The sequence below is a fragment of the Pristis pectinata genome, chromosome 24 (genome assembly GCF_009764475.1).
Source record: "Pristis pectinata isolate sPriPec2 chromosome 24, sPriPec2.1.pri, whole genome shotgun sequence".
Classification (NCBI taxonomy): Eukaryota; Metazoa; Chordata; class Chondrichthyes; order Rhinopristiformes; family Pristidae; genus Pristis; species Pristis pectinata.
In genome coordinates, this window is record NC_067428.1 from 18,419,558 (window position 1) to 18,433,703 (window position 14,146).

Consider the following 14,146-nt stretch of genomic DNA (forward strand, 5'->3'; position numbering starts at 1 on the left):
ATTCCACAGTTTAAGACCTGGGTGCCAATGGTGTTGGTGGTATGGAGGAAAGCAGGGATGCACAAAAGGCTAGAATTGAAGGAGCACAGACCCAAGGGTTGCAGAGCTAGGGGAGAATACAGACACAGGTCACAAGAAATCTTGTCCTAGACACTGCCCAAGTTTCCATTGGAATTCTAGTACTCATCTGGGTAGTGATAGAAAAAGTTCAATGTCAATGCTGCATTCCCTCAGAACAACCCCGGAATGTTGGCATAAATTAAAAACACACATCCTGATCAGAAGTTCAAAAACTCAAATTTGTAACTCAGAGGTAACAGCAACACATCACTTTAAACTAAGTTATAATGGCTTTTCAATGCTCTATCATCTATTCTGCAAGCTGACACAACCAGAAATGAACAGTCATCCCACCTTAATTGACGGCAGTCTTGTCAACATGCAGCCAAGTAAGACCACAACTGTCTGTAGGCTATTGCCCAAGTTACTCATCACTCTAATTTAAAAATAGGGATAGGCGATAAATTCTGGCCTTGTCAGTGATACCCATAAACTAATTTGGGAAAAAAAAGTGTGGAATCAAGCCTTGCACAAAGACCAAAGTGTATAATCAGGCTGAGAACTCAAAAGCTGTACTGTGCAAGGAACTGCCATCCAATAATCGATGTTAACTACACCCCTAATTCAGGACGCTGTTGGAACTTGGACATGGGAACGATGACACCAAATCATCGGTGCTTGAGTATTTAAATCTAAATGGCATTCCACTGGGAATTAATAGAAGACCATCATTCTTGCACAAAGAATTATTCAATGTCAGGAGAGGCTGCAAATTAGCTACAACACATTTATACACCCTATCCTCAAATCAACTTCAAACTGAAGCCAAATCCAAATGTTTCTCAAACACACACCTTTAATGACCTGGACTGATGGTTGGCAGCAGGAGCCCTCATTAACACTAGATCTCACCAGAATGGTTCAGTGGCTGATGTGATACCAACCCACACTACCAATCCCAATGTGATGACCAGATCCAGGGTTAAAAGGATGAAGAAGGGTGTCTCCGCACTGGGAGGAATAGAGGGTTTTAAAGCAGGATGGTAACTATCATTGCTCCTGATTATTGTGTCATCAAGGATTCACTGGATAGCACTCTCACCTCTGCATCAGCAAGTTGTGGGTTCACGTCCCACTGCTGAGATTTGCGTAAAAACAAAAACTACGTTGACACTCCAGTGCAGTGGTGAGAGAACATTGGAGCTGCAGTTTTTCAGACGAGACAGTAAACTAAGCCTTCGTCTGCCCTCTCAGATGGACGTAAAAGATTCCATTATAGTCTTTTAAAGGGTAGGGGAGTTCTGCCCAGTGTACAGGCCAGCATTTAATCACTTGACCAAGTTTGCCAAAGCTGGTTATGACATTGCTGTCTGTGGAAGCTTGCCATACACAAATGAGCTGCCACCTTTTTACAGCAATTATACTTGCAAAGTGGTTCATTAGTTGTAAAATACTTCGGGATGTCCATAGGTCATGACAAACTCTCAGTCAATCCCAGCAATTTTATACTTAGTTGCATCAGGTGGACTTGAAGAAGGAGTATCAAGATCCCACCTCAATTCATGAAACATATGCATTAATATTATACTAAAACATTCCATTTGTTGAAAGGATATTTTCCATTTGTGGTCCTGTATTAGACGAGTCTTTTAAAAAAAGTACAGCATGTGTAAATTTGCTTTTTTATCTTTTATGACACTAACAGTGCCCTCCTTGCGAATTGTTTGAAAAGTGGCACAATACATCTACAGCTCACACAGCATCAGGTACACACAACATTTAGCAACAACAGTGATAATCACAGGCTTGAGATTGCCCAACTGTGACACATTTATGTGACAGTTTAGTTCTTTGCCAAGTATCATCTACGTGAACAAAGGACAATATTAAGTTATCAGAATTCATATAACATGCATGGATGCACATGGCGGAAGCACGTACTGCAGCAGGTATCTAAATATATCTACAACTTACAATACTAAGTTCTTTGTTAAAACACTACTTTAGGGTATAATCACGCATAGCCCAATCTGGAGATTTAATTGCATGTTACGAATATCATATAACAGCAATCTGTTTAGTAGGAGTTATACTATAATTAAGGGATTTTTGTACTTTTTGAAAATACAACAGAAGCGTGATCCTCTTTGTGGTTTCATTGGGTTATGCTTTTTATTAGTGTGCACATCCAGATCTTCTGTCCAAAGGAAATTGTTTGGTTTTTTATAAGCCACAAAGTCTGTCTGGCAATTCACAGTTAGCAGCAACAGCAATTCTGGGACATTTACCAGCTGCCAACTTTAAAGAAAGCCACAGGCAACAGCAGTGTTTTTTTTGGGGGGGGAAGGAGGCTGAAGTCAGCCATTGGGTCAGACAGCTTTAAAAGGGAGGGAAAATAATGGATCAGCCAGGGTTCCTATACTTAATCCCTATGCAGTTACACCTGGCAGAGATCAAGGATAGCAGACAGAAGAGGAGCTCTATCAGCCATAATGCTAATCCTAACCAAACTGCCTGCCTGATGTTCTCATTGGTTATGTTACGATATGATGAACAACCACTCAGATTGAGGCAGCTTCACACCATAACTTCAACAAGTTATCATCAACTTGCAAGAAGGGAAAAGATTGATTAGTCCAAGGATGACAGGGAAGAGAAGAAACAAAGTACACCAAGGAACAACAATCGCACTTTCAAGAAAGTCTCACTTTCAGCACACCATAAGAATTTTCAGCTAGCATTGATGAAGGCACTATATTTCCAAATTGGAATGGTGTGATGTAATGAAGGCTAAATACTGCCTTCAGAGTTGTTCTATTGGACAAAGGAAAGCTTTGGGCAATGGTGTCAACAGGCTTCATCAAATCACCCATGTGCTACATATTTCTCTAGTTTTCATTTCCACACATTTCAACAGGACTATCGCAAAGCTTTGAAACCAATCGCAAAATTACCACAAACTAGCTCAAAATCAGATGGGTAGAGAAATCCACATTCATTTTGTTTTTTTACAAAAATGGCAAAGATAGGGTCGGGTAGGAAGAGAGGGTTGACGAGATTAAAAAAAGGCGTGGAGAAGACAGGAATTCTTCAAGAACCTAATTTGCAGCATTGAAGATGAAGTGCTAGTGAAACTTCAAAATCCTGAAGCAATGCAACAATAAAGCAATCCATGATTGCCGAATTCCTGCTATCCTCAACCCAAGTTTTTATGCAGTATTTATTCAAAGATTTGATGTAACCACATACACCATCTATATTGGAACAGATCCACTACAAAGGTCTATCTAGGTCATTGACAGACAAGTCTGTAATTGGCTATTCTCAATGTAAGCTGAGGTGCAGCCTTCCACTCAGCAGGACAATGACCTCAGAACATCTGCACTGTTTTGGTGGATTCCTCATGGAATAAAGCACCACAGAGCCAACTTCTACAGATTTCCTAGCTCTCAAGCAGGTAAAATTGCAGGATGAATCTGTGGAGCTAGTAAAGTGGTCCCATTAAAAAGAATGTGGGAAATCATCTACCAGGAGAAAATCAAATAAAAAATACTCAACTTGTCCAAGTTTAAATGTTTTTTATTGAATTTAAAATTTGTGCTTTTTTAATATTAATTTTTATTTGAAATGTAAAAGATATCATGAACATTTCATAAAGGCGACAGTTTTGACAGATGGTGAGCCTAAGGGTGGGGATCACGGGCTGTCAAAGCTGTGGCTAGCCATTTATGTTGGGAAAGGCCCTACACTCCACTATGCTGGGAATTGCTCAATAGCTAGAAGCTGAGTTCCAAACAGAAGACTATGCCCTGGACCATACTGAATGACACAAGGGACAGGCAGCCAGCAACCTTTCGGCCAGTAGGCAATCTATCCCATTGCGTTATGATTGTTTGCTTTTATAACTATCCTGCTCTTTGCTTTTTTAAAAAAAATGCATAAATCTGAAGGGAAAAGAGCAAAAGATACATTTAATGGTTAAAAATGCCATTTACACAAAACTGTGCTTATTATTTTGGTGGTGTGAAGTTTTGCCTTATGAACTACAGCAGAGATGATGATATGATATTTGCTGGAGTAAGGCTCCAACAACAAATGGAGCAGAACCACATGGTAACCCAAACTTGCGGTGAAACAGGGAGAGCTTGGAAACAGGCATTCAGGCAAGCCCAATCTGGATCTCATCTGCATCCATTTTCACGTGAACTTTCCTCTGAACACATTTGATAGAAAACATGGGTGATTCATTTTGCAATCCCACCACCCCTCAAATACATTTCAGAGAATTACAAAACTAAAACACCATTGTCTGCTGCCAAGATAGAAACAAACCAGGCTAACCTGGGGTCTTTCCTGGTCTAGGTGACTCTGACACTGCAACAAGACTTCTAATATAAACCAGAAGTTAGGAAATTAAGAAAAATTAGAGAGGCAGCTATCAAGAACTTAACCAACTATTAAACCATTTATGGAAAGCTGGATAAAAACCTGACGTTTTCTGTCTTTCTTAAATAAGGGTTCAGTCTTCTGTTCAGCTTTGTGCAAAAGAACCCATTGCCCTATTTAAAGGGGAAGCTCTGGTTATTATTATTCTCCAAGATTCCATCACCAAAAAAAAACAACTATCTTGTCAATTATCTTGTTGTGGCTTGTGGAATAGAACCCAATGCAAATTGACTGTGTTTATCCACATATCATCAAGCCAACATGTGCTCAATGGACCAAATGGCCTCATCATGTGTCAGAAATACCTATGATTCCATGACCAATTATGAACTGGAAAAATAAAGCTTTGCAGCATATGCATTGTTCTGAAATGTCCCAAGTGTGGATGTGGCAATACAGAAATGTAATTTCTATTTAAATATCCTACTATGGATGGGTAGCTACAATGTATGAACACTGTCAGAGAACAATGGCATTCTATAAGTCAAATGGTTATATAACTTAAAGTCTTTCTTGCCAACTAAATGTACAGATCAGCACAATTTAAGAATAAATGTAGAGGCAAATTATTTGACACATGATCCCACATATGTACTTTACAGTGTCACTATAAATGTTGCACATGTACTTTGATGTCAACTGAAAACAAGCATTGTGGCTGCAACTTCAAACAATGGAATGAGATCAGTGCCCTCGAGCTTTAAAGCTAGAACATGGAGGCTCAGTTAACCCAATACCCGGACCTCATAAATTTAACACATCAGGTTCTATATGACATTCAGTCTGAGTGCTACCTGGATAGTAGCCAGAGATGGTGATTTGGAGGCAGAGATCAGGGGAACTGTTCTTAGCAGTCGTAGAAGAGAGTTTGGAGACAATAAAGTGAAAGTGTGTTCTACCACAATTGAAATGGGGAGATCCAAGAACTCTCTGGGATCTGGGGTGGAGAACTTCTCTTATTCCAGGTCCACAAAGTATCCTGAATTTAAGTCTTGCCTGGGACCTCTACTGGCCGATTAGCATCTCCAGCCTTGATGCTGCCCTAGACATAAGGAAGTGCCAGACCTCTCCTGTCACTTAAGATCGCACTGTAGTGTTGATTACATTATTTTCAAAAGCTGTAGCCTTATAAAGTTTAGAAAGGTCAGTAATTCAAGTCCTGAAATATGGTAAAGGTCATATGGTGCTGGGTAGGAACAATCTAACTACAAGCTATTTTGTGTTCTGGAACGTCAAAACTTCATGATTGCTCACATAATATACTCTTATCTTCACTTAGGTAAAAGGCACATGATCCTTACTTTGAGGGGAAAAAAATGAAAGTTTAATTCTTACTTTTGAAAATAAAATTGGAAGTCATCCATTCATCTCCTTGCATGTAGTTAACAATGAATAAGAATGGAATTAACAGGGTCATACCTTGGCAGATGCAGTAATGAACAGACTAACATTGATACTGAAGGCATAAAACAAACTGATGCAGCATTTCAACCCCACTCTACAGATGATGTTTGATCCGCTGAGTTCCTCCAGCAGTTTGCTTTTTGCTCCAGATACCAGCATCTGTTGTCTTGTGTCTCCAAATTGGAAGCATATTTGGTTGAAACAACTTGAAACTTTGATAAAACACACAAAACAACAGAGGAACAGCAGAAAAGGCAGCATCTATGGAGGGAAATGGACAGCTGACTTTTCGGGTCTTCATCTGGACTCCTTCAGCATTTTGTTTGTTGCTTCAGTTTTCAGCATCTGCAGTCTCTTGTGTCTCCATAAAACTTTGATGACTTCATTCCATTGTTTAAAGCAGCTGAGACCTGTGTCCACATAGTCTCTCATTGTAATTTTCTAACTTATTTTCTGTTGCTGGAATTCCACACCACAGCAGTTCCTAGTGCATTCCTTCATGCCTTATGCAATTGCAATCAACGTGCCACTTCTACACAGGTTGCGGGCCAAAAAACGAGCCAGCATTCTATGTATATCAGATCACCAGATGGACAAGGATTAACTCAATCTCTGTTACTACCATGACCTGATAGCAACAGCTGCTGCCCCTACCAATGCTACTTAATCTGGAATTCAAAAACTTATGTCTTGTGTTAGTCATAAAGGAAATTATGAAGCAGCAGTAAGTAGGGAATCTGGCTTTTACATTGCATTCCTTAATGTTACTTCCATCCCTCTGAGGGAAAGGAAAAAAGAAAAAAATGACCCAGAGTGAGAAGGAAAAGTAAAGAACATGGATAGAAGAAGGGAAAGAAGAGACACAAAAAAATGAGAAAATGTGGAGACACCACAAGGAAAAGGGAAGTGAGAAAAAAAGGAAAATGGAAGAGAAAGAGTGTTTAAATAAGACAAAGGAGAAACAGAAAAGAAAACAAGGCTACAAGAAAGACAGAATAGGAGAGAGAAATGAGAAAGAGATAGAGAGAACAGAGACTATACCCATAATTGCCTATACCCACATTATCCCAGACGTGGCTGAAGTTTTGTATATTTCATAACATATGCTAAGCTGTTACTTTCCTAAGGCAGGCCATGCTAACCTCGGTTAAGGTGACCTCAGTATTGTTCTGTGTAGTGTGGCTCTAATCGGAGTAAGGCAGACCTAATGTATCTGCCCAAGGGAAAGTGATAAATCAATTTGCCTTCACACATTTCTTCTAGTCATGCTTGACTAGGTCCTTGGATATGTAATGCCTCAAAAAGTGCCTGATCAATCAGTGAACACAAATACATCTTCTGGAAAAATGAGTATAATATGAGAGGACTGGACTGGCTTCTACTAAGTTATGCATTGCAACATTATTATGGCTTCCAAACATCAAATCTACCATAGTAAGTCAGATAATTTACCCTGCTATTGCTAGCAAGCGCACAATTCCATGCACTAAACCCAATAAACAAAAAGCATGACGGTAATATCCCAACTCTATTCATGGTTCAGCTGAAAATGCACTTTCTGGAATGCTGATATATCTTATGTCTTTCACAACACCTGGACTCTGCATTGTGCTTCAGAATAAATATTTTTAAATAATGTTCATCATCATAGTTTGTGGAACACACAGCCACCGTGCACAAAAGATCCCCAACTCAGAAATGTTAAAGGAGCAGATTACATTAATGATGTTCAATAAAGAATAAATGTTGACCAGGTTACAGAATAAACTAATGACCTCTGCTACTCGCATGCAATGGATGTGGACGGAATGAAGTTCAGCAATAACCCGCCGAATGAGCAAGAGGCTGGAGATTCTCACCATCATTGGAAATGGAAGAAATGGTACAAATGGAAGAAATAAGCATCTGAATAGGTTCCAGCAAACATGGCAATTAGCTGACTCAGCGACAACCCAACTTTGGGGACTCTCAATTTTCCTGCTCGGTGCTTTCACTTTATTATGAAGATTTTATATATTATGCTTTGCATCATATTTCATGGAAATTCTAGTAACAATACTGAGCAATCATTTATACTCTGACAGTTTTTCTAGCCTTGTCAAAAAGATGAAATGAACAAAAGGGTTAAAAGTTAGTATTTACTGACCCCACAGTTTTGATTTCAACACGTTCTTGAGCTGTTGGGAAAAGTTGTTTTATTGCTCAGATAGTTCCTTTTGTTGCTCTGTCAACCTTCATCAAGTTAATGTTTAATATTTGTTGAGGAAGGGACATATTTCTGTTTTTGATTTTTTTTTGAGGAGAATGTTTGCATCTGACATTGACTCTGCAAATTCTATTGATTAAGCTAGCTGCAAACTAATTTTAAGTTTATTGCTTCTTTTAAAAATTCTTTACATATTTCAGCCATTCTCTGTCCATCTATTTACATTGCACATCATTCTCTAGTGGGAGAGGAATGTTCTCTCTAGCATATAAGGTATGCACAAGTACCCTGGGGTCCGTCATCTACTTTTCTCCTACTTCCACCACCTTAAATGGTGCAGGCAGACATGGAATGTATCCATCATGTTTTTTTTGTATGCTTGTGCTTAAGCAGATTAAACTTTGCCAAGGCATAAAAGCTTTAATGCAATTGAACTATTTTCTACATTGCCTTCTCTTAATAATACTTTACTAATGCTGTTACAATTTAAAGGTATGGACACACTTCATGTGTCATTTGTACTCTGCTTCACTACACTCATCTTTTAAAAATCTGTGATCCAATTAAAACAAGCAGGTCCTTTGAAGAAGCTCAGTTTGATTTACTAATGTAGTAGGGGATAGTAAACTTATAGTAGGGAATAGTGGATTCTTGGCTCTGTAGCGCAACAGAGAGATAAAAAGGTGATGATAATATCGCAGAGAGATAAAGGGGGACTCTACGTCTACACTACTGTATGTTGTTGTATAAAGATAAAACTATATGGAGGCGGATATGATAGGGTCTTTTAAGAGACTGTTGGACAGGTAGATGGAGCTGAGAAAAATAGAGGGCTATGGGTAAGCCTAGTAATTTCTAGGGTAGGGATATGTTCGGCACAGCTTTGTGGGCTGAAAGGCCTGAATTGTGCTGTAGTTTTTCTACATTTCTATATTGCATGGGAAGCATTCAGATCATGTCCAGACTTATCCCATTTCCCAGACACTTAGTCCATAGCCCTGCAGATTATGGGTCTTCATGTGGCTCAGTGAGTACTTTTTTTTCAAAAAGTGGTGCGAGTGTCTGCCTTCACCACCCTTTCAGGCAGTGAGTTACAGAACCCCATCACTTTTCAAGGCAGTAGTTGCTACAAAGGTAGAAAATATTGGAGGTACTCAGAAATAGGCAGCAGAGAAAGTTTCAGGTTGATTGTGATTTGTCAGAATACATGGCAGTGTTTTAAAAAGCAGCATGGGAGTCTTGGCCATCATACATTGGGCAGGCACGGTAGTGTAGTGGTTAGTGTAACGGTATTACAGCGCCAGCGACCTGGGTTTAATTCCAGCCTTTATCTGTCAGGAGTTTGTACGTTCTCCCCGTGTCTGTGTGGGTTTCCTTTGGGTTCTCCGATTTCCTCCCACATTTCAAAGACATATGGGTTAGGAAGTTGTGGGCATGCTATGTTGGTGCCGGAAGCATGGTGACACTTGTGGGCTGCCCCCAGAACACTCTATGCAAAAGATGCATTTCACTGTGTGTTTCGATGTACATGTGACTAATAAAGATATCTTGTCTTATCTTAGAGACCTTCATGAGTTGAAAAAACCCACAGGTGACTGACTGTCCTTAAATTAAAGAGCAAGTGATAGAGATCCTTTCTATTCAGCATCACTGTACGTGCTGAGTGAGATGCTCACATTCCCTCAGGATAAATCCACCTGCCCAAGCAATCACGTCATGATCCATCAACCTGCTGATTAAGCACCAGGGTGCATGATCTGCCAACATTGGGTTGCGCATAGTGAACAGTTAAAGGTTCTCACAAGATTTTTTGGGAGAAGTTAGTGGTTCTGGGAAGAATTTACATACAGGCATGTTCCACTCCTCAGAACCATAGTGCAAGCAAGTCATCCTTGTCCCTGAGGGGCTCCCAAAGAACATCTCTGAACCAATTTCATTGAACATAACAGATCTAATCTTCAACATATTTATGGGAGCTTTCTCAATTTAAAAACACAACTTTAAAAAAATCTGCAATTTTTACAGTTACTCAAGCTGTGCCTCAGTTGGTAACATGCTTACCTCTGAACCAGAAGGTTGCAAGTTCAGGTCTCCCTTTGAAGATTTAAACAAAACAGAGGTTGGCATTCCCATGTAGCAGTGAAAGAACAGTGCAGAGACAGAGGTTCATTTCAGATGAAGCAGTGAACCAAGATTTCTCCTGCTCTTTCAGGTGATTAAAAAAAAAGGATTTATGGTTTTATTTCAAAGATATTGGGAGTTTTCTCTAGTGCCTTTACCAATATTTACTCATTGAGTCCATATTATAAGTCACATGTGTGCATTTGTATTTCTCAAATATATGTGAGAGTTTGCATTGTGCAAATTGGTTGCTGTATTTCCATCATTCCAACAGTGATTACACTTTAAAAATTACAAACCTGCTACAAGGCACGTTCCCTGAAGTTGTGAGAAACACTATGTAAATGGAGGTTCTTTTTTTCCTTCTTGGGTTTAGGGGGAACCAACAGTAATAGAAACCCATCAGGGTAACAGTAAGCAAAACAAAACTTACATGGCCTAAGAAGCAGCAAAGCCCATGAACAATGATCAAGCAATCTTCACGACAGATTAGACTTTCAAGATTCAATCAACATGAGTCTTGGAAATATATGGTGACTGAAAGGAAACTAGAAATTGCCAATGAGCTTGGTATAGGCACATAGCCAAATACGTCCCGAATAAAAACAACAAATTCAGTCACTGAAGTCATTCAAATAGGCACCCAGACATCTACGTGTTAAGCATTCAGAAATGCTGAAACTAACTAATATTTTTGGGAATTTTTTTCTTTCAACCCTGTAATTCAGATAAAATTAATGTTAATCAGGACTTAAAATCAAAGGTGTAACATTATATGTTAAAAGATAAAGAATCCACAATCCACATTTATTCTCCTCCTCCCCCACCACACACGCAGATCACCACAATCAAATGTGGAAGCAGCAAAAAAAAAATGCACAATTTGACAAAGCTGCTAAAATCAATCTGCTCTTTCAGAAAGCAGTAGCTGAATGATACGATGACATGAAGCGTACATCAGGAAAAATTCCCATCATGTGACGCTGGGTCAGCCTGACTGAAGCACAAACAACGTGGACCCTTTTCCAACCAGTCCAGGTGACTGCTGAACTGCCTGTCTGCAAGTATTTCTTTCCCCTCATTCTTTACTACTGGGAGCATGTGGCAGTCATGCGTCATACTTCAGCCTTTCGTTCAAATCAAAGTCCTTTCAGACCTGTTTATACAGGAGGCGAGAGCGATTAAACTGCTCGAAGAGGGTGCTCCGATCCTTACTAATCCATAACAGGAAACAGGCTCAACAAGAGAACCGCCCTCAACCTTAACCAATGTGCTCGGAGCCTGAGGTAGGAGCCCTCAAAAGGCTTCTCCCATCTCTGCGTGAACCAATAGCAATTAACCCTTTAGCAGCCTTTCCGTGTCTGGAAATGGTTACGTGACAAAATCAAAGAATTGTCTATCTAATGTCTAAAGTACGATGCACAGATTTGAATGTTTAGTTTTTTTTCCAGGGAAAAACCTGCTCACGATTAAAGATATCTATGTTTGAAATAAATCTCCCTTAAAATTTCCTTCTCTTCATCGCCCCTCTTTTGGTCCTCCCGTACCATCCACAGACTGAAAAGGCAGACTGGCGACCTGCTCGTGGGCCTCTGCCAACCATTAGTATCTTTACCCAGCCAGCAGAAATGTACTTTAGATTGAATGTTCAACTGTTCAAGAATGACGTACTCTTCTGCCTTCTATCAACTGCAAGATGACTACTTGCCTCCAAGAAAACAACGTTCCTTCCATACTTAGTGCGACAAAGGAGGTCATTCAGCACTTCAGTCCATGGTGGCCCTCAGTAAAGCAATCCCATTTGCCTTAGTACTCCCATCTTTATTTTCCTGCAATTTACTCTCATGCCCATTAGCTCTCCTTTGATTATTTTGCACTTACTATTCTAAGATGTAGGTTACAGTAGCCAATAGGACATCTTTGGGATGTGGAGGAAACCAGAGCACCTGGTGGAAACCCATGCAGTCACAGGGAAAATATATTTGCTCTGTACGCTGTGTACCTAAGGTTGGGACTGAACCCAGGTTCCTGGAGCTATGAGGCAATAGTAGTATCCACTGCACTGCCATGCTATGGTGAAGAACATATGGTATTTGGTCTCGACTCAGCAAGTAGTTAACAGCTTTACCATGATCTGGTAATTCAAGCTTCCTCTAAAAGGTACAAATGTACATCCTATTGCTCCACAGCAAAGCCAGCATTCAAAAACCCAATCAAAATACCGAACAGCCAGGGGTTGCCATTCAGTCTACAACAATGATAACTTGATGCTTGACCAGCACCAGAGTCTATCTCCTGTAATCAGTATCTTGCATGGTTTCTCTGCTGGAATCCTCCTGCATGGGGAACTCAAATAAAGTTGGGTTATCCTCCTGTGGTCCAGTCTACAATTCAACAGCCTGCCTGGAGAGATTGTAGATTCTGTCCGGTTCGTACCACACTGTTTTTAGGAGAAAGGACAATCATTGTGAATCACAATATGAAAAATTCAAAGATGTTTCATTTGTAAGCAATCAGATATGCTATTTGGTTGCAATAAACAAGATTTAGGCAAGTTCTGACAAATCAGGCTGCTCCTTGGCAGCAGCCATGCATTCGATTGAGAACAAAACATCAGCAAATGGTGACTCTTGTATGCAAAGGTTAGGCTTACTGCACTTTCTCTCCCCCAGATATTCACATTATGGGATGTGTGTGTCACTAGCAATAGGAGCATTCAATGTCTAACCCTAATAGTCCTTGTAAAGAGGGTGGCGAAACACTTCAAGTCACTGCAATGGAGTGGGATTTAGAACCAGTGACAATGAAGGGACAGTAAATCATTTCCAAGCCTTGATGGTGTGTAACTTGGAGAGGACACTGCAGGTGGTGGGATTCCCATGTGCCAACTTCCCCTATCCTTGGTGGTACAAGTTGTAGATTTATGAGGTGCTGTCAGAGCAGCTTAGTCAAGTAGTGGTAGTGCATTCTGTAGATGGTACACATTGCAGCCATCATATGCCAGTGGAGGAGAATGTGAATGCCCACTGTGATAGATAAAATGCCAATTAAGTGGCATTTGTCATGGATAGCACAAAGCTTTGAGTAGTGTCAGAGCTATACTCTGCCAGACAAATGAACAGTAATCCATTACACTCCTGAGTTGTGCCTCATAGATGGTGGAAAGATACAGGGATATCACTTATCACAGAATGCGCAACACCTCACCTGCTCTTGGTAAATGCACTTATGTGGCTAGGCCTGCTGAGTTTCTGGTCAATAGTGACAGTTGACCACTAAATTTGGAAGATGAAATGTCTATGATTATTTCAAACATGAAGCCCAGCCATCAATTTAAGAAAGACTCAGAAGGCTCAAAGTATATTGGCTTGTTCCCAACCTAGATGGAAACCAAGAAATTTTAAGTAATGAATAGCCCTTTCAATGCTGTCCAGCTGATTGTGTTTGTGTGTGTGATGGATAGAAAACACATACAAAATCAACTTCCTCTGACTTAGAAGTGATGTGAACAACTTGCAGGTGATGAGCACCTTAAATCCAAACTAGGTGAGCAATACAAGGACCACTGGCCTTGTATAATCATAAAGGATACCATACACAAAGAACCCACTCTGCCCATTATGCCTGTGCCACCACTGAAAGAGTTATTAATTGGTACTTCTGCTCTGGCACTTCCTCAAAGTTCTGCAATTTTTGCTCTTCGATTATACATCCAATTCATATCTCAAAGTTGTAACAAATACATTCCATTTGGGCAGGAAAATTTGGTTAGAATAACGCGGTATAAAAAGTATTTCTTGATCTTGCATTTGGATGTTTTGGAAATCACCCTAAATCCATGTCCTCAAATTACTTCTCCATCAAAGGAAACAATTATTCCCTACATCTTCTATCAAAATCCCTCAGCAA

At 40.0% G+C, this 14,146-nt stretch overlaps 1 protein-coding gene across 3 annotated transcripts in view; it reads right to left on the minus strand.

The window, feature by feature from the left end:
* Nucleotides 1–14,146, minus strand: part of LOC127582757 (insulin receptor-like) — a 202,367-nt gene that overhangs the window by 76,732 nt on the left and 111,489 nt on the right. The gene's annotated exons all lie outside the window — the stretch shown is intronic.